The sequence below is a fragment of the Pinus tabuliformis genome, chromosome X, assembly GCF_031772625.1.
Source record: "Pinus tabuliformis cultivar Carrire ecotype Pingquan chromosome X, CPIR1, whole genome shotgun sequence".
Taxonomy (NCBI): domain Eukaryota; kingdom Viridiplantae; phylum Streptophyta; class Pinopsida; order Pinales; family Pinaceae; genus Pinus; species Pinus tabuliformis.
Window position 1 is genome coordinate 892,539,730 of NC_142308.1, and position 26,378 is coordinate 892,566,107.

A 26,378-nucleotide genomic window follows, 5' to 3' on the forward strand; every position below is an offset into this window, starting at 1 on the left:
TACAGAAAGTTCCTACATGGGATTTTCTTCAAAGAAGAGGAAGGATTGGTCCTGGCTGGTGCCCCCTATGTAAATATAGTATCGAAACAGTACAACACCTATTCCTTTTATGCCCTTTTAACACTAGCCTATCGGTTGAAATGTTAAGGTTACTCAAAATTCCTTTTAGATGGGAAGGGCAGGGGCCCTTGGAAGCTTGGTAGAGGTGGTGGAATGAAGCTACTAATGAAAAAGAGAGATACATTCTGCTTCTCATAACTTGGGGGACATGGCTTGCTAGGAATCAGGTCATTTTTAAGGATTCTGTCGTCCCGATGGAAGACTGGCTGCAGAAGGAGGTGCTATTTATGATAATATCCCTCTTCTGCAAGCTCCTCCTACTACCAGAGCTATTCATCAAGAATCTATTAGATATTCAATTCCGTGGGCTTATTTTGACAGGGCCTCTAACATTAATGGATGTTGCGGGGCTGGCTTGATTGTTCATTTGTCAAAGGAAAAGATTGTTAAAGCATCTATTGGTCTTGGCTAGCGTTCCAATAACTTTGCTGAATTGAAAGCCTTACACTTCCTTCTTTGTTGGCTTATCCATAGGAATGCGAGAGAAGTCCAGATTTTTGGGGATTCAATGAGCATTGTGAAATGGTTTAATGGGAATCAACATTGCATAAATTTCATCTTGTTTCCTCTGCTTAAAGAAGCTTCTCATCTTAAATGTCGTTTCACGGAGATTTATCTTTTCCATATCTATAGGGAAAGGAACTATGAAGTTGATTGCCTTTCTAAAGAGGGTGTTGAACAAGATGTGGGGTCCTGGACAGTTTTGGAGGAAGAAAATGGGGTGATTCAACCCCTCGAATAGCCCATTTTTGTTTAAGCTTTTGTTGAACAGAAAACTGTTATTGTGTTTTGTACATAGTTTGAAATTGTTTCATTTTGTTTTTGCTACATTTTTTGGAGAACTTCTTCAAGTCTCCTGGGTTGTTTTCCTTTGAAAAGGAGGCCCAGACCACTGTGTAATCTCATCATTTTTTCTTGAGTTCAAGAATCCTTCTAGTGCTTACTGTGGATTCTTTGAGGACGCTGTTTGCCTCGTTGTTCTTTTGGACTCTCAGCTTCTGTCTTTTATCATATCTCTTCTGCGTGTTATCCTCTTTTGGATCCCAGGAGGTGTGCATGGACAGGATGGGTCATTTTGCTTGTTTTGATGGTGAGACTAGTGAGCAGATACTTCGCATGCATGTATTTTCAACCAGTTGAGACTTTTCTTTCTCCCTATTATAAGGTGAAAAATGAGTCTTTCCGAAATGCTCAGCATTTTCTTTGTAACTCTCTATTTTTAATAGATGGTTCGCTTTTTTCCTGTGGAAAAAAAATGTATAAACACAATATAAATTTAAAATATAAAGAGGTTTACCAACACTCAAAAGAAGTATGGTAAATAAATGAAAATATAAATAAACTAGACTAATGGTAAACAAATAAAACCTCTTTTTATACTTACTCTATAGGCATGGTAAATAAATAAAAATATATCAAATAGGATTATAAATCATCATATAAACTCCTAGATCCAACCTAGAATAAAAATACCATGGGCCAAATACGAGAAGCCAAATTATTATTAATAGCATGCAGAAAAACATTATGAATCCCCAATATTAATATTAAAAGATTATTATTATTATTATTATTATTATTATTATTATTATTATGAAATCTAATATTCCTGTTAATATATTATAATATTATTATTATTAAATTTAATAACTTTGGATTAATACAATATTAAATTTCTTATATTATGATATATATTAATATATCATAATATATATTAAATCTAGATATATATAGGAGGAAAGAACAAAGATATATGGTTATAGAGGTGTAGAGATACGAGAAGTGAAAAGGGTCAGATGGGGATAAATTGAAGGAGAGGGGACATGAGGAATTAATAGAGAGAGGGAGAGGAGTGAGAGAGGTAGAGAAGGGTATGAGAGGGAGAGAGGGATACACAAAGATGGAGGGGGTCATGTTCTATTATGGTTGTTGGGTACATGTTATATTCCTTCCATGCATCATGGGGTCTAGGGCCCCATAACATTTTTTATTTTATGTGGACTCCATAATAGTTGTGCGGAGCAAAAAATAGTGGACAGGCCTACCCATGGTTTTGCGCATGATATTTGGGCACAATTATTTTCTCCCATGGGATTTGTAGATTTTCTCAAGAGAACTACAATTATGTTCTAATCCAACGTTAGTGGATTGGGGTTTATGAATGCTTCAACATGTATATTTATGTATTGTAACATTGAAAGGAATAAAATAAAAAGTCAATCTCACATTCTTTGTTTTAGGATCTAAGAGAAAATATTTGTGTATATTTGTTTTATGTTCTGACTATTATATTATTTTCGTTTTAAGAATTTGTTTGTAGGTAATTTTTGTACAGGGTTAAAACCTTCATTTGATATGAGAGTTGTTTCAACTTCAAGGGGACACCTTTGTTGTTGAGGGTTTTTACTCGACCATGTGGTAGACCTTATTACACTGGGACATCTATGGGATTTATTCTTGCGGTGAGAGAAGATGGTGAAAAATGGAATGATAGAGATCGAGAAATTCAATGGACAATGTTTTGAGCTGTGAAAGCTTAATATGGAGAATCTGTTGGTGGATAGATATGAGTTGATGTTTTTAGATCCAACTACAACACCAACAATAATTTTAGCAGAAGGCAGGGTGAAGCTAGATTGGAAGGCAAAGAGAACAATATAATTGTATCTCATATTTAGTATAGTTAACTGTACTAGGGGAAGCTACCACAAAGGCTTTGTAGGAAAGTTAGGGACCTTATATCAATCTAAGTTTCTAGTGAACAAACTGTTCCTATAGAAAAAGTTGTATAATGTGAGGATGAAGGATGGACACTCAGTGACAAAGCATCTAAATGCCATTAATATTGTGGTAAGTTAGTTTTCATATGTTGATATTAAATTTCAAATGACAATAAGTGCATCAGTCTGTTGTGTTTTGTACCAAACTGGTGGGATAGTCTGCTTTTTGTAATAGGTAGCAATACAACTACCCTAAAGTTTGATGAAATAGTCTCATCCTTATTACAAAGGAGATTCGTTTTTTGTGAGAGGACAGTCCCAAAATAGAAGCAAAAACAAGTCCTTAAGTGGGATATCTAAATCTAGAGGGAGATCTAAATCTCCAAGAAAATATATAAAGGTATGCTAGAAATGTGGAAAATAAGGACACTAGAAAAAGTACTATAAATCTAAACCTCTTGGGAAAGGAAAGCGATCTTATGATGCTCCTTCTGCAGAGACAGAAACCACCTTAGACGAATGTGTGGATTTGTACTTGGATTCTTATTTGAGTATACATGTAGATCATGAGGAATGATTGATTGAATTAGGTGCACATTTTCACTTCACTCCCCATAGGGAGTGGATCTGCAAGTATCATAAATATGACGGTGGTGATATATTCCTAGGAGATGACATGAAGGAAAGAATCGTAGGATGTGGAAAATTCAAGCTTAAGTAGCAAGGTGCAAATGTTAAAACACTTCTCACTCTTCTACATATTCCTGTGTTGGCCATAAATCTAATTTTTGTAGCCAAGATGGATGATGCAGGTGTAAAAATAGTGTTTAGGAAAGATACCTACAAGATTGTTTGGGAAGCATTGGTATTGAAGTAGGAATTTCGTATTAGAACTCTGTACAAGCTTCTGGCTAGCACTTTTATTGATGGGTGAAACAATTCTGTGGTTCTTTAAAGTGGAGTAGAAAATCTAGTGGACTATGGAGAAAAGGCTATGTTTTGGAATCAAACACTTGGACACATTGGAGAGAAGGGCCTACGAATATTGCATGGTAATGGTATGGTAGAAGGTATATACAATTTCTCTATTGTTTTTTATTTTTGTGAATATTATGTATATGGGAAGAAGAATCAGGTGAGTTTCCCCTCTAGTGCCAAGAGGGTGAAAGGGATATTAGTGCTTGTGCACAGTGATATGTTTGGATGTGTGTGAGCTCCATCACTGAGGAAGTCTGTGTAATATGTCTCATTTATAGATGACTCTTCGAGGAATACATGGATATATTTCCTTAGGAAAAAATATGAAGTTTTTGACAAGTTTAAAGAAGTTAAGGCTCGGGTGGAAAATCAGACACAAAAGAAGATTAAGGTATTGAGGACTAGTAATGGTGGAGAGTTTGGCAAGAAGGAATTCAAGGAGTTTTGTGAGAAGTGTGGTATAACACGACAAAAGACTACTACATAAACACCTTGGTAAAATGGAGTTGTAGAAATAATGAATAAGATGTTGATGGAAAAGGAAAGAACCATGTTCAGTGGTGTAAGGTTATGATAGTAATTTTGGGCAAAGAAAATGGATACTACATGTTACATGTTTAACAGATGACCTTTATCAGTATTGGAGGATAAGACTCGACATGAGATATGGACTCATAAGAAACCCTCTCTTAGACATCTGAGGGTATTTGGATGTGATGCATATGTACATCTTCCAAAGGAGAAAATATCCAAGTTGGATAGTAAATCTAAAAGGTGCATATTTATTGGGTATAAGGATGGTTTGAAAAGTTATAATTTATTGGTGCTTGACTTGACCCTCTTCAAAAACTCAACCTTTAGAGGACCTTTCCTATTTTTGTCAACCTAATTTAACTTCATGGGATCACATTCAACTACTTGATGTTTACTCCTAGTCACATCAAGAAGAAATAATTAATGAAATCGATCAAAATGAGATTCAAAGAATGGAGGATGAGATTAACGACATAAATGACATTATTTAAGAAATGTGGCAATATGCATTTATATTATTTTATTATGGTTTTGATTTTAATTATCACATATAAAACATAATAAAATAATCTTAAATAATGCATATCAATAAAAGCTATTAGAATTTGTATTCCTAACTTATAACTCCTAAAAATGGGCAAACCATCTCTACAAAAATAGGGAAATTTAATATACAAATGAATTGTCTATTGTGTAAATATTTTAATATCAATATATTAAGGAGAGTTGACTTAAAACTGTATCTATATTCACAATGAATATTGAAAATTAAGATTTTATGAAGAGTAAATCCTTACTTTTTACTTGATATGATTTTACCATTAATCTCTTCACAAAACCTTCATTTTTACATTGAATATTCAAGTCCTAGGTGAAACCAAAATTCAAAAATAATTTATTCAAATTTTTATTATTTTAAAAGACATAAATCTCAAAAAAAAAAAAGAAAAATTCAAAAATAATTTATTCAAATTTTTATTATTTTAAAAGACATAAATCTCAAAAAAAAAAAATTAAGAATAATAAAAAATATTACTATTAAAACTCAACAACCTCTCACTCACCTCTCACTCTTATTTGCCTGCACCAAAGATTATAAACAAAATCTATTTTTTGAAATGATTTATTAATTAATGTTTATTAAAATTACGAGAAACATATTGAAACGAGATTAATAGTTTAAAAGAATTATCAAACGATATCTATTATACAAATACTCATTAAAAAATTACGATGTATTGAGGTTTTACTTCAAGCCATGTTCACCAGCGTCAATTCATATATTCGAAATATATTTTAGAAGTTCGGTCTTTTATTACATGAATGAGGAGGAATTATGATGGTTTATTTTGAAGGCCATAAATAGATCCACATGAAACTAATTTTATAATTTTGTTATGAAGAATTGAATCGAGAAATTATTAAATGGATCACGATACATTATGTGATTGTATTTGCCAAATTTAGCGTTCGTCAAAAACTAATTGATTCCTTTGGTTCCCGATGTGTTTTAAATAAAATTCACCTATGTAAAATATTTACGAGAAATTGTGTGTAATTTAGGGTGTAGTTACATTTTAAAGAATTTAACCAAGGTTTATTAGGGTGAGAATATGGGGTATGTAAATGGTTTTTGCTGCTGATTTTACCTCCATTATTTGGGAATTGAATTTAAGAAGTAAGGTGAGGGGGTTTATCATGGTGAGAATATTGGTATGTAAATGGTTATTGCTGGTGATTTTACCCCCATTATTCTGGAAGTGAATTTAAGAAGGTAAGGGACATTTATGGTTTTTTTATTCCATTATTTAAAATACTAAGTCCTATTTTGTATTAAGCAAGTTATTAATTAAGGAAGGATTATAATACAGATTAAATGATTTCTATGGAAGACTATATGAGGATATTATTATAATCATTCAAGCAAAAAATAAGTGGATTTTTCAAGTTCAAAGTGAAAGGGGAAGAACTAAAGTTTTGAACCATTTGTTAGAGACAAGAAACCTTTTTGAATAATGATTTTCAAAATAAATATCTGTTTTCTTTTAACTAAGTAGTTAAGGAATAATTATTAGAACAACTATCAAAAACCTTTGTATGAAACACATAATTTTCTCATTTGAAGGGTTAGTTGGAGAGAGAAGGGCTTTGGAAGGAGAACAAAATTATGATTTCTGAAGGTATGACTACACTTGCTGCATCATAAAAACTTTATAATCTTTTGTTATGTAATTTGAAAGCAATGATTCTTCAATTTTCCTTTGCATTTCCCAATTTGTTCCACATGTGTGTACATTGGTTAGTTTGTTATTTATACAAGGAAATTTATCAATTGTTTATAGTGAAATACCTTACTTTTTTTTATTTTTATTTTTGTAACTTATGTTTCTGAATATTGGCAAGCTAGTAGTTGGCTTGATTAACACTATTTTGTCATAAAAATTAGAGGATTTGTTTGATTTAGGGTATACATACTATCATTCAATGAAAATTTTCTTAACTCTTTTCTTTTTTAGGGAGAATGGAATGTAATAATACATGATATTATGTATATTTTTCCTTTACATTATGGTGGGAAGCAAACAAATAAAGGTCCAATTATAGCTAAAACTTCTTTTATTTTTCTTTTTCTTTGTCCTGCATATCTCTAATTTATCTTATGTCATTTTCTCATTGCATATTTAGGGTTTTAATACTAATTTTTTTCTTTTAATTATTACAAGTTCCTTTCCCCAAATTTTAATCTCTCTTCCCTTTAACGACACACTTTCATATCAATAACCTAGCCATATTTATTTGTTGATATAGAAAATCTACTTAAATTACATCACCAGAGAATACCCCCTTTGGTGAAAGGGAGTGCAGCACTTGTCACCTAAAGTGGGAGCGTTTGTAACCTTCACTGAATGTCTTCTTGGGTTGTTTTTAGTTACCAAGGAAATCTGGGAACCAACAAAAGAATTGGAACCTAGAAAGAAAGAAGGTTGTCTACAACAGAGAGGTGGTGTTTAGAGAGGTTAAATACGCTGTTAAACATGAATTCCTACCAAAGAAACTTCACAATATAGAGTTCAAGATGAAGGGGGAAGAATCAGACACTTCAACAAAAAAAGAATGAATATGGTTCTTGTTTTCATGACTGCTTTAGGCTCAAATATGATTTTTCCTTCTTCCTCAAGTTCTAGCAACACAGTTTGAACTCGCAACTTGTCACTGATAACCTTCTTTAAGCATGAAACATGGAAAACTATGTCTACCAGCGAAGATGCAAGAATCTCCAATTTGTATTCCATAGTACCAATCTTTTGCAACATCTTGTAAGGACCATAATACTTGGGTAATAATTTATTATCCTTCTTAGCTTGCTTGAGCGACATGTGTTTGTATGGTTGTAGTTGTAAAAACACGTAGTCTCATACATCAAAAAATATTTCACTGCGATGCTAATTTGCATGTTGTTTCACTTGATTCTGTGAGAGAGTGAGGTTATCCTTTAATATTTTGAGAACTTGTTGTTGATGCTCGATGTGATATTCCAGTAATTGAACCTTAGATTTTTCTCTTATAGATGATGTGATAGATTGTCGATGATATCGATAAAGTGCCATAAATGGGGTCATTTTTGTTGCAATATGGAAGGAAGTGTTATAATACCATTCAACTCGAGGCAACCACTTGACCCATTATGTTTGTTTATTAGATACAAAGCAATGAAGATATGCTTCCAAACATTTTTTCGGTGTCCTAGTTTTACCATCAGATGGAGGATGATAAGATGAGCTATGAGCTAATTGAGTACCAAGATAAGAAACTAATTCCGTCAAGAAATTTCTAGTGAAAATGGGATCTCTATCACTTACAATAATTTTTGGCTTTCCATGTAGCTTTTGAATTGTTTCCATAAATGCAGTAGCAATTGTACTAGCTTTAAAAGGATGAGATAATGCACAAAGGTGTGCATAATTGGTAAGTCTATCAACTACTACCATGATGACACTCTTTCCTTCAAACATAGGTAAAATTGTGATAAAATCCATTGAGACTTCCTCCCAACACTGACTTGGAATGGCTAAAGGTTGTAACAAACCCCGGGTCTTAATTGTCTCAACTTTATTTTTTTGGAAAACCAAACATTGTTCCACAAACTTCTAAATATCATAATTAATGCCATCCCAAAAAAATTCCTTCTTGACCCTGTGGTAAGCTTTTAGAAATATTGATTTCCCTCCTAATGGTGACGTGTGTAATTCCAAAAGAATATTTTTCTTCAGTTGGGAATTCTTACAAGGATATAAGTGATCTTTGTCCCGTAATGAATCATTTTCCTAGCTAAATGTATCATATGTACTCGGATCTTGCTACAACTTTTGAATGAGGCTCTACAGCGAATCTTCATTCTTCCATTCATCCCTTGATTCAGTTATCCACTTAGGTTGGATAATAGAAATGGAAAAATAAATCCTTCCACATGCTCATCCTTTCTTGAGAGTGAATTTGCAACATCATTTTTCTCCCCCTTTTTGTAGATCATTTCAAGGTCATAACCCAACATCTTTGTGACCCATTTTTGTTACTCCTTTGAAAATAATATTTTCCCCAAAAAGTATTTAAGACTATCATGATCTTTTTCTACCATGAAGTGTCTTCCCATTAGGTAAGGTCTCCATTTGTTTATTGCATGTAGTATTTTCAACATTTCCTTCTCATAAATAGGTGTTTGTAAATACTTTACTTTTATTGGATAACTTTCAAGATCAATGGGTCTTCCTTCTTGCATGAAAAGAACACCAATTCCATTTCTTGAGGCATAACATTCCACAATAAATGTTTTTGTGAAGATTGGTGTAGCTAAGACCAATGCTTGGCACATTACCTTTTTAAGATGTTCAAAGGCCTTAATTGCTTCTGGAGTACGTTAAAATGCATCTTTCTTCAATAATGTTATAAGAGGTGCTTCTTTTCTCTCATTATTATTAACAAACTTGTGATAATACCATGTCATCCTGAGAAATCCCTGAAGATTCTTTATAGTTGTGGGAATTTTCCATTCCTCAATGGATTCAATTTTGTTAGGGTCTACCCTCACACCCTCATGAGATATAATATGACACAAATATTACACCTCGTGTACTCCAAATAAACATTTGGATTTTTTTCCATATAATTATTTTTCCTCCAATAGTTTGGGCACCCTATCAACATGTTGAACATGATCCTTCCAATACATGTTGTAGATTAGGATATCACCAAAAAATACTAACACAAATTTTCTTAGGAGGGGTTTGATAATGAAATTCATGAAAACTTGAAATGTGGAAGGTGCATTTGTAAGGCCAAAAGGCATGACCAAAGATTCATAATGACCCTCATTGGTTTTGAATGTTGTTTTCTAAATGTCTTAAGACTTCATTCTAATTTGATGATATTCTAAAGGAAGATTTAGTTTGGTGAAGTAAATTTCTCCTTGTAATTCATCCAAAAATTCATTAATGATAGAAATGCGAAATTTATCTTTAATAGTGATTTTTTGAGCTCCCTATAATTCGAACACATACACCATGATCCATCCTTCTGGTGCACCAATACTACTGGACTAGAGAAAGATCTTTAACTAGGTTAAATTATACTAGCCTTTAGCAATTTTGTAACCATATGTTGAATTTTACTCTTTTTGGGCATACGGAAATATGTAAGGTTTTATGTTTGGAGGAACACATTATGGAATTAAATTAATAACATGATCATGATAACGAATAGGTCGGTGGCCTTTCAAAGTCTCAAATACCTTGGAATGATTGTCCAAGACATTTTGGAGATCTAGAGAGATATATGATTTCTATGTTTGAACATCTAGTGAGAATAATTTTGAAATTAGGCCCCGTTGTTATTTCTTCAGAAAATTTTTCATACTATTAGAGATGATTATCTTTCTAGTTTCCCTATGATACCCGTTAATTCAACTTTCATTCCTTCCCAAAAAAACTTCAACGAAAGTTCTTGAAAATTAATTGTTATCATCCCCAAAGACTGTAGCCATTGGTATCCTAGTACAACATCAGCAACACCCATTGGAATGGAAAGAATTGGACTATTCAATACATATTCCCTCATGGTTAGCTTGATATTATGGCACTTTCTAGAGAAATTTATAGTTCCTCCATTTGCAACCATCACTTGAAACTCTGGTGTTTGATATAGGAATCAATTCAATTCCTTGGATATCTTATAATGAATAAAATTATGAGTACTACTTGAATCAATAAAAAATATTACCTTTTTCTTCTTGATATATCCTTCTATCTTGAGAGTTTGAGGAGTGGAAATTCTTGCCAATGCATTACAAGATATGGTCGGATTAATTTCCTCTTTCTATGAGGTTGGTTCCTTCTATATATCCTCCTATTTTGATGTCTCTTGATCCTTTTCTTCCTCCTCTTCACAATATATGTAGAATAATTTTTTCTCAACACACTTATGAATTTTAGTGTATTTGCTAGCATAACTATCACAAAGCCCCTTTTCTCTTCTTTCCTCCATTTTCTATGGCTTCAGCCTTGTAGGATGTGGAATGATAGGAGAAACAACACTTCCATCTTTATAGTTGTGAGTAGTAGACTTCCTTGTTTCCATAATTTCACTTTCAGCTTTTCTTGCCACTCTGAATGCCTTCTTTAATGAATCAGGTTCCCAAAGGCAAACCTCATGTTGGGTTTTATCCTTCAAAATCCCTATGAAGACATCAATATTTTACTCCTCGAGAATATCATTTACCCTGATATTAAATTTTTGAAAGTCCTCAATGTGCTTTGTCATTGAAAGCCTTTGTTTGATATTTATCAATTGGTTAAAGAAGGTGTTTCTCTTTCTATCCTCATAGTGTGCTATCATTTCCTCCATAAGAATTGACCAAGTAACAAGTGGTTTACGAGAACAAAGTGATCAATACCATACAAATTGATTGGGTTCTAAATATAAAGATGCAATGCGTACCATTTGTGTGTGTTGCACATCATGGAGATAAAAATATTTCTCCTTTTGTAGTATTCATGTTATCGATATTTGTCATAAAATTTCCTCATATCTATATTTTGAATGTGGTGGTTAGTAAACCAAACATTGGAGTCTCTAAAATCATAAGCCATATTCCTTTTGTCCTCATCATGATTTTCATGGATTACCTTGTCACCACTAGGAAGTCTTTCATGCAACAACTTTGTCAGCCCTTCCAACTTGACATTCATTGCATCCATGGCTAGTTTAGAAACCTCCATGTTACCTTTTATATTTGATGCTAAACCATCAATATTAGATTCTAATTAATTTTTGGTTACTCTTTGCGAGAGAAAAAATTGTTGCACTTGGTCTTGTAACATTGATATATCATGTTGCATTTCTTTGTCTTCTTCATGCATCATAGTAGACCTTTCTGGTTTCTTATCAATCATATCCATTTATTGTTTCAAGGTATATTTGAATAAAACAATAATATATATGATTCAGTATTCAATTTTAGTTACGTCAAACTGATTTTTCAAACAAAAGTTATGCAAAATTTAAAAAATACACACATTTTTCTTTCTTTTTAGGAGCCTGATATTGAAGTTATTGTATCTCTATAATTTCATATCTACAAGGTTTGAAATATTTTACTATGGTAGCACCATAAGTCTTCTTATGAACCCCATAAGTCAGACTAATATTGAATTATTTAAGAAATAACTATGTCTAATCTCTCACAAAGGCCTAATTATAGACTCGTTTAGTTGAGTGAACTTGTATGGAGTTCCAAATGTCATTTTTTTTACTTTCGGCCTTAAAAATGATACATGAAAATATACAATCCATGCAATATTAGTCATTCCTTACAAAATTCAAATCTGATGCTTAGAGAGAAAGTTATGACAACTATACCTAGGTCACCTATTTGAGATAGAATCATGGATCATGCAAAAACCCTAACTTCCTCGGTTGATACCTCCAAAAATATAGTGAACCAAGATCTAAAATTAGTATACAAATTTCACCGATATTTAGGCTCTACATGGATTAAATTTCTGCCTCTGAGGCCTCATATAAAAAAAACATTATAGCAAAAATTCCGAGATGACTTGTTTGAAGAAGCAAAATCCTAGAATCCAAAGCTCCGATACAAAATGTTATGCAAGAAACTCACAAAAAGATGGATCAATGAGTTAAAAATTATCCTTTCGAGGGAAAAAACATTATTTACATTACATAAATTACCAATTCTTAGATGATATAGATGATAATACCTCCTTTTTATATATACAAATCTAAGGGGTAATAATCTAACCATAGCCTAAGTAACAATAATAATGTAAGGGCACAATAATAATAATAGTGGGCTTCTATGGGGAACAATAATAACAACATGGGGGATACACAAGAATAACAATAACTATAGGGTGATACTATAATAATAAGAATAAGGGGAATACACTAGTATTATATGGACACAATATAATTATAACATGAAAGAGCGAATTTACACCAAATGTCAAGACTAGTGGGACCTAAGGTAGATGGTTGTATAACATGGCTTAGAGTTGATGTGACACCATGGTAATGCTTCATGTGGTGGATAGATTAGTCCACATAGGAGGATCCAAAGGGCCAAAAAGGACTAACCCATGGCACTCCCAGAGGAGGCCACGCACATGTCGTGACGTCGGCTAATGTCATATTGAACCTCAGGGCCTCAAGATCTTCGAATGTTTATGGAGAGAACATAACATGTTGAAGGTTGAGCTTGATGGGGGTCAAGATGTGATTCATTTATTTCAACTTTTGTCTATATTTCCATGGGATGGTGGAGAGTTGGCATGAGCAAGGTCAAGGTTAATGAGGAGTAATTGTTGAGGGACAATAATTCCCTTCTGGAAACTAACAACAATTTTTCCATCGCACCCAATGGCCCAAGACTTAACATCTGTGAAATGTGCTAAGTATAGGTAGGTCAAAATCTCCTATAATAGAGAAAATGAAAACTTGCAAGGTAAAGGGGGTGGATTGGTGGGACTATGAGCTAGTGAGGTGGTAATGGCACATGGGGAAATTACAACATGTGGAAAAAACATGGTTATATGTACCTCTAGTGAGGGATGGAGGGCTGCAATGTGGTCACCATGTGGGGTCCATGTGTGTGCCACATGACATCAAAATGCCAACATGATAGGAGTTGAATTTCCTAACTTGAAATACCTATATCTTTTAACTTGGGAGTAAGCTTTTGATAAATTTTTATATTTCCAGAAAACTCTTAACAATCCAAACACAATGGCAATGTCTATTTTAAGCTTCAAGGAGTCTAAAAATGAAAAAAAAAAAATATGACTCCATTTCCATGATAGGACTTAGGAGGTTGGGTCGAAGATAGTAATGCCTTCATCAACCCTTAGAATATCCAAAGGGGGTGGATGAGGGTGTTACATCAACTTTATTAATATTTGTCAATTCTATTCATTTACCTTTATCTTCACAATTTTAATATGTTTATATTCTGTTTATATCATACATGATTAAATTATATAAATTTGTATATTTATAAACAATTATAATAGAAATATAAATTTGTATATTTGTAGGAAATTATAATAAAAGTGTAATGTTCCAATAAAAAGTAAATACATAAAAAGAAAGAAATGTAAATTAATTAATTAATCTTTAAATTTTGTTGTCATTTATTATTTTATATATATATATATATATATATATATATATATATATATATATATATATATAGATATATATATATATATATATATATATATATATATATATATATATATCTTATTTTTTTATACCATATGTGATTAAATTATATATATTTATACATTTATATTTGAATAAAATATAAAAGTTGCATATATAAAAGAAACATGCTTAAATTAAAAAAAATATTTAATTTTTTTAAGTACTTTTGAACATATGTGTGTGTTATTTTTTTAGTTATACCATATATTTTGATAAAATATACAAGTTAAATATATACAAGAAATATATGTTTATTAAAAAATATTATATATATATATATATATATATATATATATATATATATATATATATATATATATCATACACATTTAATTCATATAGATTTATATATAATTAATAATATCTATAATAGAAGTATAATATATCAATAAAATATAAAAGTTAAATATATATAAAAGAAATATATCATGTTATGACAAACACTGCTTTCCTAAGCCTTGGACTCAAAGCCTTATTGTGTCTATCTTTAAAAGCAGGGATAAAAAAAATCCCTCTAACTATAAGACCATTATGACTACCCACATTTTGGACAAAATATATGGGGTCATTTTGGAAACGAATATTAGCCTCTCGCTTGAAAGAGACAGTAAAAGAGCTAAAGGGAAAGATAGTTTTAGGAGACATCACTCAACTATTGACCATCTTGTCATTCAAGATCATCGCCAAAGAATGTTGGATAGTAAACGTAATCTCTTATATTGTTTTGTTGACTTTAGAAAATCCTTTGATATATTCCCTCGAGATAAGCTATTGAAAAGATTCAAAGAGATAATGGTTCCTCTTGAGTTGAGCGTTTTGTGATTAGGCTATATGAAAATTTTTTTGCTAAGTTTACGACCATAGAGGGTTGTTCTAAAGAAATTAAATGCAATATTGTTGTTAAGGAAGCGTGTCCCATATCCCCTACATTTTTGGGCACTTACATTGATAAGTTAGAAGAGTGTTTGGAAGCTACAAGATGCAATGGCCACAAGCTCACAAGTATGGTAATTACTCTTCTCCTTTATGTTGAAAAGATGATTCTTCTTACCAGAAGCCATGACTATATTGAAAACGAAATTAAAATCCTCCAGGATTAGTACTCTAAGATGGGTATGACTCTTAATAGTAACAAGACTAAAGTCATAATAATTAAATACAAAAATATCTAGCATGAGAATTTCATATATGATAACAATCACTTGGAGAAGGTTTCTTTATACAAATATTTAGGTATTGACATTCACTATCACATTAAGTAGAATTGTAGCATTGCAAAAATGATTATTGGAGATTGGAAAACTTATTATGAGATTGAAAACAATTGTCACATGATTGATCTTTGGGTTTGTAGTAAAGAAAAATTCCCTCTTTGGAACTCTCATTACCACGATTATTTTATATTGCTATGAGGTTTGTGGTTGGAGTATATCGAGAAAATTGTGGAGGAATATTGAGTTCATCCAAAATAAATTTATATCCTACAACATCAAGATTAAAGGAAATACTCCCTATCTGATCCTCTTGATTGAAGTTGGCCTTTACCCCATTGAAATCAACAACATACACTTTGAAACAAGAACTCTAGTAAAAAAACCCCAAAAAAACATAAAAAGTTGTCCAAAAAATGAAAAGTGTGTATTTTGGAACAATGTTTTATTCTTTTTAGGGTTAATTTTCAACATACTTAAAAAATGGTAGCAAAACCATTTTTTTTGTGAAAAATAAACGAAAAAATAAACTAATGTTTTTAGTAGAATAACATTTTTCTTTCCTAGATATAATTTCAACATTTTTTTAGTAATGATGATAAAGATAAAATAATCGGATCCAAAACACATTAAAATTCCATCAGTTTTCATCCATGTCATTAAACATATAATAACATGACACTAAAGATCGCTAAAATTATAATAGTTTTCAACCATAACATTAAAGATAAAAAAAAAAAAGGAAATTTTTCAACCATAGAATTAAAAAACTCTAGGTTTTCAACACATTTAAACCATGACATTATGAACAAATTGCATGACTAAATTAATCAAAATGTCAATAATTTTAGGTTGAATGAAACAAAAATTATATCTCTAAGTTATTGTTTCATTGTAAACATTATGAACAATAAAACTCATCATAATTAAAACTTATAACCCAACAAGCATAAAAATGACCCATAACATCATTTAACATCATATGGAAATCAAAATTTTTATTTCAAGATATGATGCAAACATCAGTCATATAAATTGTCTTACACAATTATTCAAAATCACTCGCATCTTCTTGTAAATCATCAAAACTCACATCTTTATATTAATGATTGGATGCAGATGAAGATGTTCCATATTCTTCTCTTCCATCAACTAGTGCCCCATATGAGTCCACATGCATGCCCACCATTTCGGGTTTCAAAATTCTTCTAGATATATGACTCAACTCAGCTGACTCCCATCTCAACATTGTTTCTTTTGGTAACAACCTCTTCAGAATATCTATTGTCTTGAAACGAAGAGTTCTTATCTTTGTTAAATCGAAGTCATAAACAAGTATGTCAACATCCTCCAATTTTAAGAGGTCTGTGCGGTGACGATTTATATTTGTACCGTTTATTTTTCTCTTTCCGACATTTTTTTTTTACCAACTACCATCTCTGGCTTGTACATACCATTGAATGGGTGTGTATTTATTCCATACCAATGTACTTCAACATCTACAACATCTTCATTTTCTGTAATGACCTTTATAACCTTAGCAACCTAGAATGGATAGCCCTTAGCATCTCCATCTTCAAGCATTACGATCATGTAACCCTCCTTAATATCCTGTGTTGAACCCCTATAAAGGTCTTCCATGGCTTCATGTTGTGCATGAGATATTTTGGAACTAATATACATTTCTCTTTCATCTACATGTGAAGAATTAATAATACCTCGATATTTTTGTTGTTCAACAATGTTTCTTTCCTCATGTTCATTTGACACATTCTGTGGCCAAATAAATGGATTTTTCAAAGACATATCTTCATTTTTTGTTCTTGAAATGATATCTCTTTGATTATTGAATCGACAATATCAAAGTACTCATATGCATATCTAATACAAATTTTAATTTCTTCTAGGAAATCAGAATAATTTATATCTCTTGTCTCCCTGCGTGCATTATGAACTTCAACAAATGATTGTAATAACAATATATTTGACGCAAATATTTGATAATCTAGAATGAACTTCGAAAATGTCAAACTTGATGACAGTGCCCATTCTGAAGCATTTGAATACTTCTTGCCCCATATTAGTGTTTTCCCATCAATTTTTTTGATACAAAATTGATGTTCGAAGCTAATGTCTTTAAGTTTTTCAATGCATTTCTCCTCACCACGTGATCCCAGAATAGACCTTCGCATGTCAACAATTTCTTCCAACACATGAAAAATAGGGTCTGGCATGTATGATTTCTTAATACATTCAATTAAATATTTGAAGCTCCTGACATCCTTCCTCCTCAATGTGACTAAAAAACAACTATGCATATGATCAATATTGTCATGAGTGTGCCCAACAAGAAGGAAACCAAAATTTACCTTCTAAAATATTCTCAATTCAACAAGCATGTTTAGACATCGAAAAACAATCTGATTTTATGTTTCACAACAAATGTTGTCCAATTGTAGATAAAAAATTTGAGGAAAATTACCAGACAAATGAGAAAGAACATCATGAATTACGGTTATTGTCAGGTTTTCATCATTATGAATATTTGGAGCTGTGAAGTATACCCTTCACAACATTTTCCCATTGAAGACCATACAACCAACCAAGTGATACTAAATAAAGTTTTCGTCCTCTAAATTTTTGGGTGTGTGAACAAAATGTCGTAGAAATTTTTTCTTCTAGTCCATATCATCAATTATCGAACCCAAATTTTTATTTGGATTATAATAACACTTCTTTCGATGCTTGTACAAATTTTTTATTTCATTTGTTTGTTGTTTGTGATGCTCTTGAAACGCTTTGATAATGGAATCTACACACCATAAAAGAAAGTCATTAATAAATACGTTTTCATAGTTTATGAATATACAATTTTTAAAATTAATGTTATGAATGCTTACCTCTTTTTGCCCCTTCACAATTATCCTTTTTTATTTAAGAGAAGAACATGTATTCAAAAACCCCATCCTTGTCTTCTTAGGAATACAAATGTTGTTGAATTATTTCTTCCATATCTTCACAAAAATATTGATATGTAATAAATGAGCCATTTCCTTCAACACCTTCTCCATATTATCTGTATAGGTTGTAGATTTATCATCTTTAGAAGTTATCTGGAATATTTATTGTCTCTATATTTCACATACACTCTCCATTCTTTGAAATGAAGTCTTTCATCCATGACATTACAGTATTTGATAATGTCCCAAACTACCATTTCTGACGTACTTCTAAATAAAATGTGGGATCCATTTCCAATTTTTCTTGGATTCTTGAGAGATGGCAATTACCCATTGAATGAAACATTTTGAAATCCTTTCTACAGATAAATATAGACCAATATGATAATTATAAATTGACAATGTAGGTTGCATGCACCCCACAAAATATGAATTTTGCATGATTTTATTCATTGACAAATATCTCTTCCTTTTCTCCAATGAAAACTTGAAATCCATATGTTTCAATCAATCCTTTTGAGAAATTCACATGAAATGAGAGAAATAATAGAACTTCTTCTCGTGAGATATTCTGCTCTAACCCTTGTATAACTAGAACATCTTGGATTGCTATGAGAAGGTATGCTCCTACTCCTTGATACAATAATTGCTCGAAACGTCTCCATCCTTGAATTGTCATAGGTATAAGAATTTTCATCATCATTAGAAGGAATATTATCGTCACTATGGTCATCTGTGCTTTTGAAATACTAACTTGGAGGATATTCTTCGTCTTGCCCATCATGAGTCCTACCCTTATAGTCCTTAGAAATAATATTAAATGGAAAATTGGACTCTCTGTTTATTGGATATTCTTGATCATGTGCATTTCCAGCATTGATCTCATAGTCCATAGGATTAGGACTACATGGAAAATGTGACTCTTTACTTAAAATAAATTCTTCATCCTTCCCTTCGTCACTTCTAATCTCATAGTCCTTATGATTAGGACTAGGTGGAAAATGTTACTCCCTATTTACTAGAAATTCTCCATCCTGCCCTTCATCAATACTACTTTCATAGTCCTTAGGATTAGGACTAAGTGGAAAATACGACTCTCTATTTACTGCAAATTTATCAGCATTCCCTCATCATTACTACTCTCATAGTCCTTAGGATTATGACTAAGTGGAAAATGTGACTCTCGATTTATTGGAAATTCTTTATCCTCACCTTCATCACTGTTGGTCTCATAGTCGTTAGGATTAGGACTAAGTGGAAAATGTGACTCTCGATTTATTGGAAATTCTTCATCCTAGCCTTTATCACTGCTACTTTCATATTCCATAGGATTAGGACTAAGTGGAAACTGTGATTCTCAATTTATTGGAAATTCTTCATCCTGACCCTCATCACTCCTGCTGTCATAATCCATAGGATTAGGACTAAGTGGAAACTGCGACTCTTTATTTATTTTAAATTATTCATCCTACCCTTCATTAGTGTTTCTCTCATAGTCCTTAGTATTAGGGCTAAGTGCAATATTTGACTCTCTATTCATAGTGAAAGTATTTTCATTCTATTCATCAATATGAATAGAGTTATTACGCGACAAAGATGTTGATGCTTCACAAAGTGAAACTTCACTATTAGAAGAATGCATGGATTTTAAAAAGAAGAGGTTGAATGATACAAATTCACTCTCTCCTAATGATAATATATATCTTAAAGAATGAAAATTTCCCGCCAATATTTCCCTCAAAAAAATTCACCAAAACATTTCCCTCCAAATTTTTTTTTAACGTATTTCCCTCCAAATTTTTCTTGTACAATTTATTGAAAACTTTTAAGTAAAAGTTTCTCATAAAATTAATCTTTAAACTAAAATTTTAAACTAATTTCTTTTACCTAAATTAATCTTTTACTTAAACTATATAGCATTTACTAGATAATTGAATATTTTTATTCTTATTATATCTTCTATCCCACATTTAAAACAAATTAATATATCGGCTATTATGAAACCAACTCACAAAGAGATAGAAAAGATAGATCGACGCCTTATAATTCAGCCTCTTTGATGGGGCAACCTCCTTTACATTACATAAATGAACAATTCTTTGATGATACAAAGAAAAAAACCTCCTTTCTATATATAGGAGTCTATGGGGTCACAATATAACCAAGCCGACCTAAGAATAATAATATAAAGGCACAAAAATAACAATAGAGGGATTCTATGGGGCACGGTAATAACAATATGGAGACAATAAGGGCACAACAATATTAATAAGGGATACAAATACAATAGTAATGGGGGAATCACTAGTATTATAGGGACCTAACATGCCCCTCTCCTTCAAAAAAGTGTTGTCCTCAACGCTTGCGTAGTTCTGGATGCTTCTGTATAAAATTCTCATCCTCCCATGTGGAATCTTCAGTGGATAAGTTTTTCCACTTGATGATATACTCTGAAATTGATCAATTTCGTAGCTGCCGAGTTCTTTTTTCTATGACTCCTTCTGGTTCTAATATAATTTTTCCTTCCTCGTTAAGTTCTCGCAATATTGTTTGAACTGGGAGCTTGTCGCCTATAACCTTTTTTAAACATGAAACATGGAAAACTAGGTGCACTAGAGAAGTTGTAGGAAGCTCCAATTTGAATGCCATAGTACCAATCTTTTGAAACACCTTGTACGTACCATAATACTTTGGTTATAATTTATTATCCTTCTTAGCTTGCTTGAGGGACATTTGTTTATATGGTTGTAGCTATAGGAATACCCAGTCACTTACATGAAAACTTCTTTTGTTGCGATGTTCATCTGTCTATTGTTTCATTCTATTCTGCGCCAACATGAGGTTATCCTTTAAGAGTTGGAGAACTTGTTGTTGATGCTCAATGTGATGTTTCACTACTTGAACCTTAGAATTTTATCTTAAATATGATGTGATGGATGGTGGCTGATATCCATAAAGTGCCATAAATGGGGTCATTTTTGTTAGATTATGGAAGGAAGTGTTATACCACCATTCATCCAGAGGCAACCATTTGACCCATTGTGTCTTTTTATCAAATACAAAGCAACGAAGATATCCTTCCAAACATTTGTTCGCTATCTCAATTTTCCCATTAGATTGAGGATGATAAGATGAGCTATGAGCTAACTGAGTACCAAGACAAGAAAATAATTTTGTCCAAAAATTTCTAGTGAAAATGGGATCTTTGTCACTTACAATAATCTTTGGGTTTCCATGTAGCTTTTGAATTGTTTCCATAAATGCAGTAGAAACTGTACTAGATTTAAATGGATGTGATAATGCACAAAAGGGTGCGTACTTGGTAAGTCTGTCAAATACCACCATGATGACACTCTTTCCCTCAGACTTGGGTAAACCTATGATAAAATCCATTGGAACCTCCTCCCAACGTTGGCTTGGAATGGATAAAGGTTGTAATAGACCTAGGGTATTAATTGTTTCAACTTTATTTTGTTGGAAAACCAAACATTCCGCCAAACACATTTGAATGTCTAATTTAAGGCCATCCCAAAAAAAAAATTTCTTAACCTTGTGGTATGTTTTTAAAAATCTTGAGTGTCCTTCTAAGGGAGAAGTGTGCAATTCCATAAGAATATTTTGTTTGAGTTGTGAATTCTTACAGAGGTATAACCGATATTTGTACCATAATGAATCACTTTTCTAGCTAAATGTATAAACTGTACCGGAATCTTGTTGTAACTTTTGAATAAGTGCCCACACTTCTTTTTCATTCTTCCATTCCTCCCTTGCTTCATTTATCCAATCTGGTTGGATAATAGAAATGGCACACAACAATGCTTCCACATCCTCATCCATTCTTGAGAGTGCATCTGCCACAACATTTTGATTCCCTTTTGTGTAGATGTCTTCGAAGTCATAACCCAACATCTTTGTGACCCATTTTTGTTGCTCTTCAGAGAATAATATTTGTTCTAAAAAGTATTTAAGGCTATCATGATCTGTTTTTACCTTGAAGTGTCTTCCCATTAGGTAGGGTCGCCATTTCTTAAGTACATGTAGTATTGCCAACATTTCCTTCTCATAAATATCTTTGTGTAAATACTTTCCCTTGATTGGACAACTTTCGAAAGTAATGGGTCTTTCATCTTGCATTAAAACAACACCAATTCCATTCCTGAAAGCATCACATTCCACAATAAAGGTTTTTGTGAAGTCCGGTGTAGCTAAGACTGGTGCTTGGCACATTGCATAGTTAAGATGTTTGAAGGCCTTTGTTGCTTCTAGAGTCCATGAAAATGCATCATTCTTCAATAATGTTGTTAGAGGTGCTGCTATTTTCCCATAATTCTTAACAAAATTTCGATAATACCCTACCAACCCGAGAAATCCTCGCATATGCTTTATGGATGTGGGGATTTTCCATTACTTAATGGCTTTAATTTTTCTACGGTCTACCTTAACTCCTTCATGACATACAATATGACCCAGATATTCCACCTCTTGTACTCCAAAGAAACATTTGGATCTTTTTGCATATAAATGTTTCTCCTCCAATAGTTCTAGTACCATGTCAACATGTTCAACATCCTTCCAAGACTTGTTGTAGATTAGTATATCATCAAAAATACTAACACAAATTCTGTAAGGAAGGGTTTGAAAATGGAATTCATCAAACCTTGAAATGTAGAAGGTGCATTGGTAAGGACAAAATGCATGACCAAAAACTCATAAAGACCCTCATGAGTTCTAAATGCTGTTTTCGGAATTTCTTTAGTCTTCATTCTGATTTGATGATATCCTAAACGAAGATGCAAATTGATAAAGTAAATTGATCCATCCAATTCATCCAATAATTCATCAATGACAGGAATGGGAAACTTATCTTTAATAGTGAGCTTGTTGAACTCCCTATAATCCAGACACATGCACCATGATCCATCCTTCTTGTGCACCAATTCTACTGGAGCAAAGAAAGAACTTTGACTAGGTTGAATTATACCAACCTCTAACATTTCTACAACCATAGTTCAATTTCACTCTCTTGGGCATCGGGATATCTGTACGGCCTGATGTTTGGAGGAACACTTCCTGGAATCAAATGAATAGCATGATCATGATGACGAATAGGTGGGAGAACTTTGGGAGTCTCAAATATCTTGGAATGATTATCCAAGACTTCTTGTAGATCTAGAGAAATAGATGATTTCGATGTGGAAACATCTAGCGAACATAATTGTGAAATTACACCTCATTGTTCCTTTTTCAGAAGCTTTGTCATACCATTAGAGCTGATTATCTTTCCTGGTTTCCCTAAAATACCCCTTAATTCAACTTCCTTTCCTTCCATAGAAAATTTCATGAAAAGTTCTTGAAAATTAAAAGCTATTGTACCGAAGGATTGTAGCCATTAGACTCCTATTACAACATCAACACCTCCCATTGGAATGGAAAGCATTGGGCTATTCAATACATATTCTGCCATGCATAGCCTGATATTATGCAAATTTCTAGAGCAATTTATGATTCCTTCACTTGCAACCATCACTTGACACTCTTCAATTCTTTTGCTATCTTCCAATGAATAAAATTGTGGGTATTTATTGAATCAATCAACACGATTACCTTTTTCTTCCTGATATGTTCTATCTTGATAGTTTGAGGAGTGGTAATTCCAGCCAATGCATTACAATATATTTTCGGATTCATTACTTCTTTATCTAGGGTTTGTTCTTGGAGTATATCCTCTTCTTTTAACATTTCTTCTTCCTTTTCTTCCTCCTCCTCACAATCTAGGTAGAATAATTTCTTCTCAGCACACTTATGAACTTTAGTGTATTTTCCATCACAACTGTAACAAAGCCCTTTTTCTCTTTTTTCTTCCAATTGTTGTGGTGTCAACCTTATAGGTTGTGGAAGGCTAGGGGAAAGAACACTTCCATATTTATAGTTGTGAGTGGCAGGCTTCGTGGTTGCCATAATTTTGCTTTTCGTTTGTCTTGCTAATCTAAATACCTTCTCCAATGAATCAGGTTCCCAAAGGCAAACCTCATGTTGGATATTATCCTTTAAAATCCCTAAAAACACATCAATCCTATGCTCCTCTGGAATATCTTTACCCTTATGTTCAAGTTTTGGAAGTCTTCAATGTGCTCTATCATTGAACCCTTTTGTTTGAGACTTTTCAATTGGCTAAAAAAAGTGTTGCTTTTTGTATCCTAATAATGTATTGCTATTTCTTCCGTAAAAATTGCCCAAGTAACAATTTGTTTACGAGAGCAAAGCCATTGATATGACACAAACTGATTCGGTTCCAAATATAAAGTTACAATACATACTCTTTGTGTGTCTTTCACATTATGGATATCAAAATATTGCTCCATATGTAGTATCCATGTTGCGGGATCCTTGCCATCAAACTTCCTCATATCGGTTTTTTGAATATGGTGGTTCTTTGATCCAGCATTAGAGTCTATGAAATCATGATTAACATTTATTTTGTTCTCATTATAAGTTTCCTTTACTACCCTTTCACCATTAGTAAGCATTTCTTGTAGAAACTTTGTTAAATCTATCTTCAAATCTTCCATGCATGTCTTCAAATCTACCTTCAAATCATCCACCTTAGCTTCCACATCATTCATCTTAGCTTCCACATCTTTCCTTAAACCATCCATGTTAGATTCTGTTACTTTATGTGCGAGTGACATTTATTGCACTTGGTCTTGTAATTTTGATATATCATGTTACATTTCTTCCTCTCCTTCATGAGTCATTCTAGAGCTTTCAGGTTGCTTACTAGGTGTTTTCATTTTCTTTCCTCGGGGTATCAATTACTGATAATAATGCTTTACTATGCCTTTGAATTCCTTTAAACTAATTTTTCAAACCAAGCTTATGCAAAAATTAAAAAAAAACTACACACCTTTTTTCACTTTGTAGGAGCTTGATATTGAATTTGATGTATCTCTGTAATTTCAGATCATCCAGTTCTGGAATTATGACTTGCAGTATCCCTTTGTGTCCTCTTTCCAATGCCACCAGTCTGATCAAATTTAGATTTTCCAAGAAAAAGTTATGCACAATCTCCCAAGATGACTTGATTATATAGCTTTTCAGAAGAGCGAAATTATGAAGTGTCACATGTCACTATTTTTACCTTCGGAGCTAAAAATATACACAGGAAACTACAATCTATCCTCTTTCTGTAACTTCTTATGAAATTGTAATCTGATGCTCCAAACAAAAGTTATGAGGATTTTCCCCAGGTCACCTGTTTGGAATCTAATTCGGGAGTGTGCAAGAAGGCCAACTTCCTCATATCATATCTCCGTAAATATAGCGCAAAAGTCTCTGAAATTCGGACCCGAGGTTCAGAACAATTTTGGCCCAAATGTGTTTTTTTCTAGCGTCTGAAACATCACAGAAAAGAGTTATAGTACAAATTCGACGATGACCTGTTTGGAGTAGCAAAACCCTAGAATCCAAAGCTCCGATACTAAATGTTATGAAACCAGCTCACAAAGATATAGAAAAGATAGATCAATGCCTTAGAATTCAGCCTCTTTGAGGGGAAAACCTCCTTTACATTCCATAAATGAACAATTCTTCGATGATATAAATAAAAAACCTCCTTTCTATATATAGGAGTCTATGGGGTCATAATATAACCAAGCCAACCTAACAATAATAATATAAAGGAAAAAAAATAATAATAGAGGGATTCTATGGGACACAGTAATAACAATATGGGGAAAATAGGGGCACAACAATATTAATAAGGGATACAACTACAATAGTAATAGGGGAATCACTAGTATTATAGGGACCTCACATCGCCATAACACGGTTTATAAGTTAAACTTTTATAAAAAAAAATTAATACCACATTCACCATGCGGTACAACAATTCCCTAATTTCTGCTATATCATAAATTTCATTATCATTATTCCTCACATCACATCAAGACTTTTTGAGGTTTCATTAAAAGACCGAGAGAAATTTTTGTGGACCAGCTACATTGTTATCGAAAATGCATTCAACGAGAGCCTATCACATTTGAAAGGTTAATTTACCTTGATGAGTACAAGTATTAAACTCC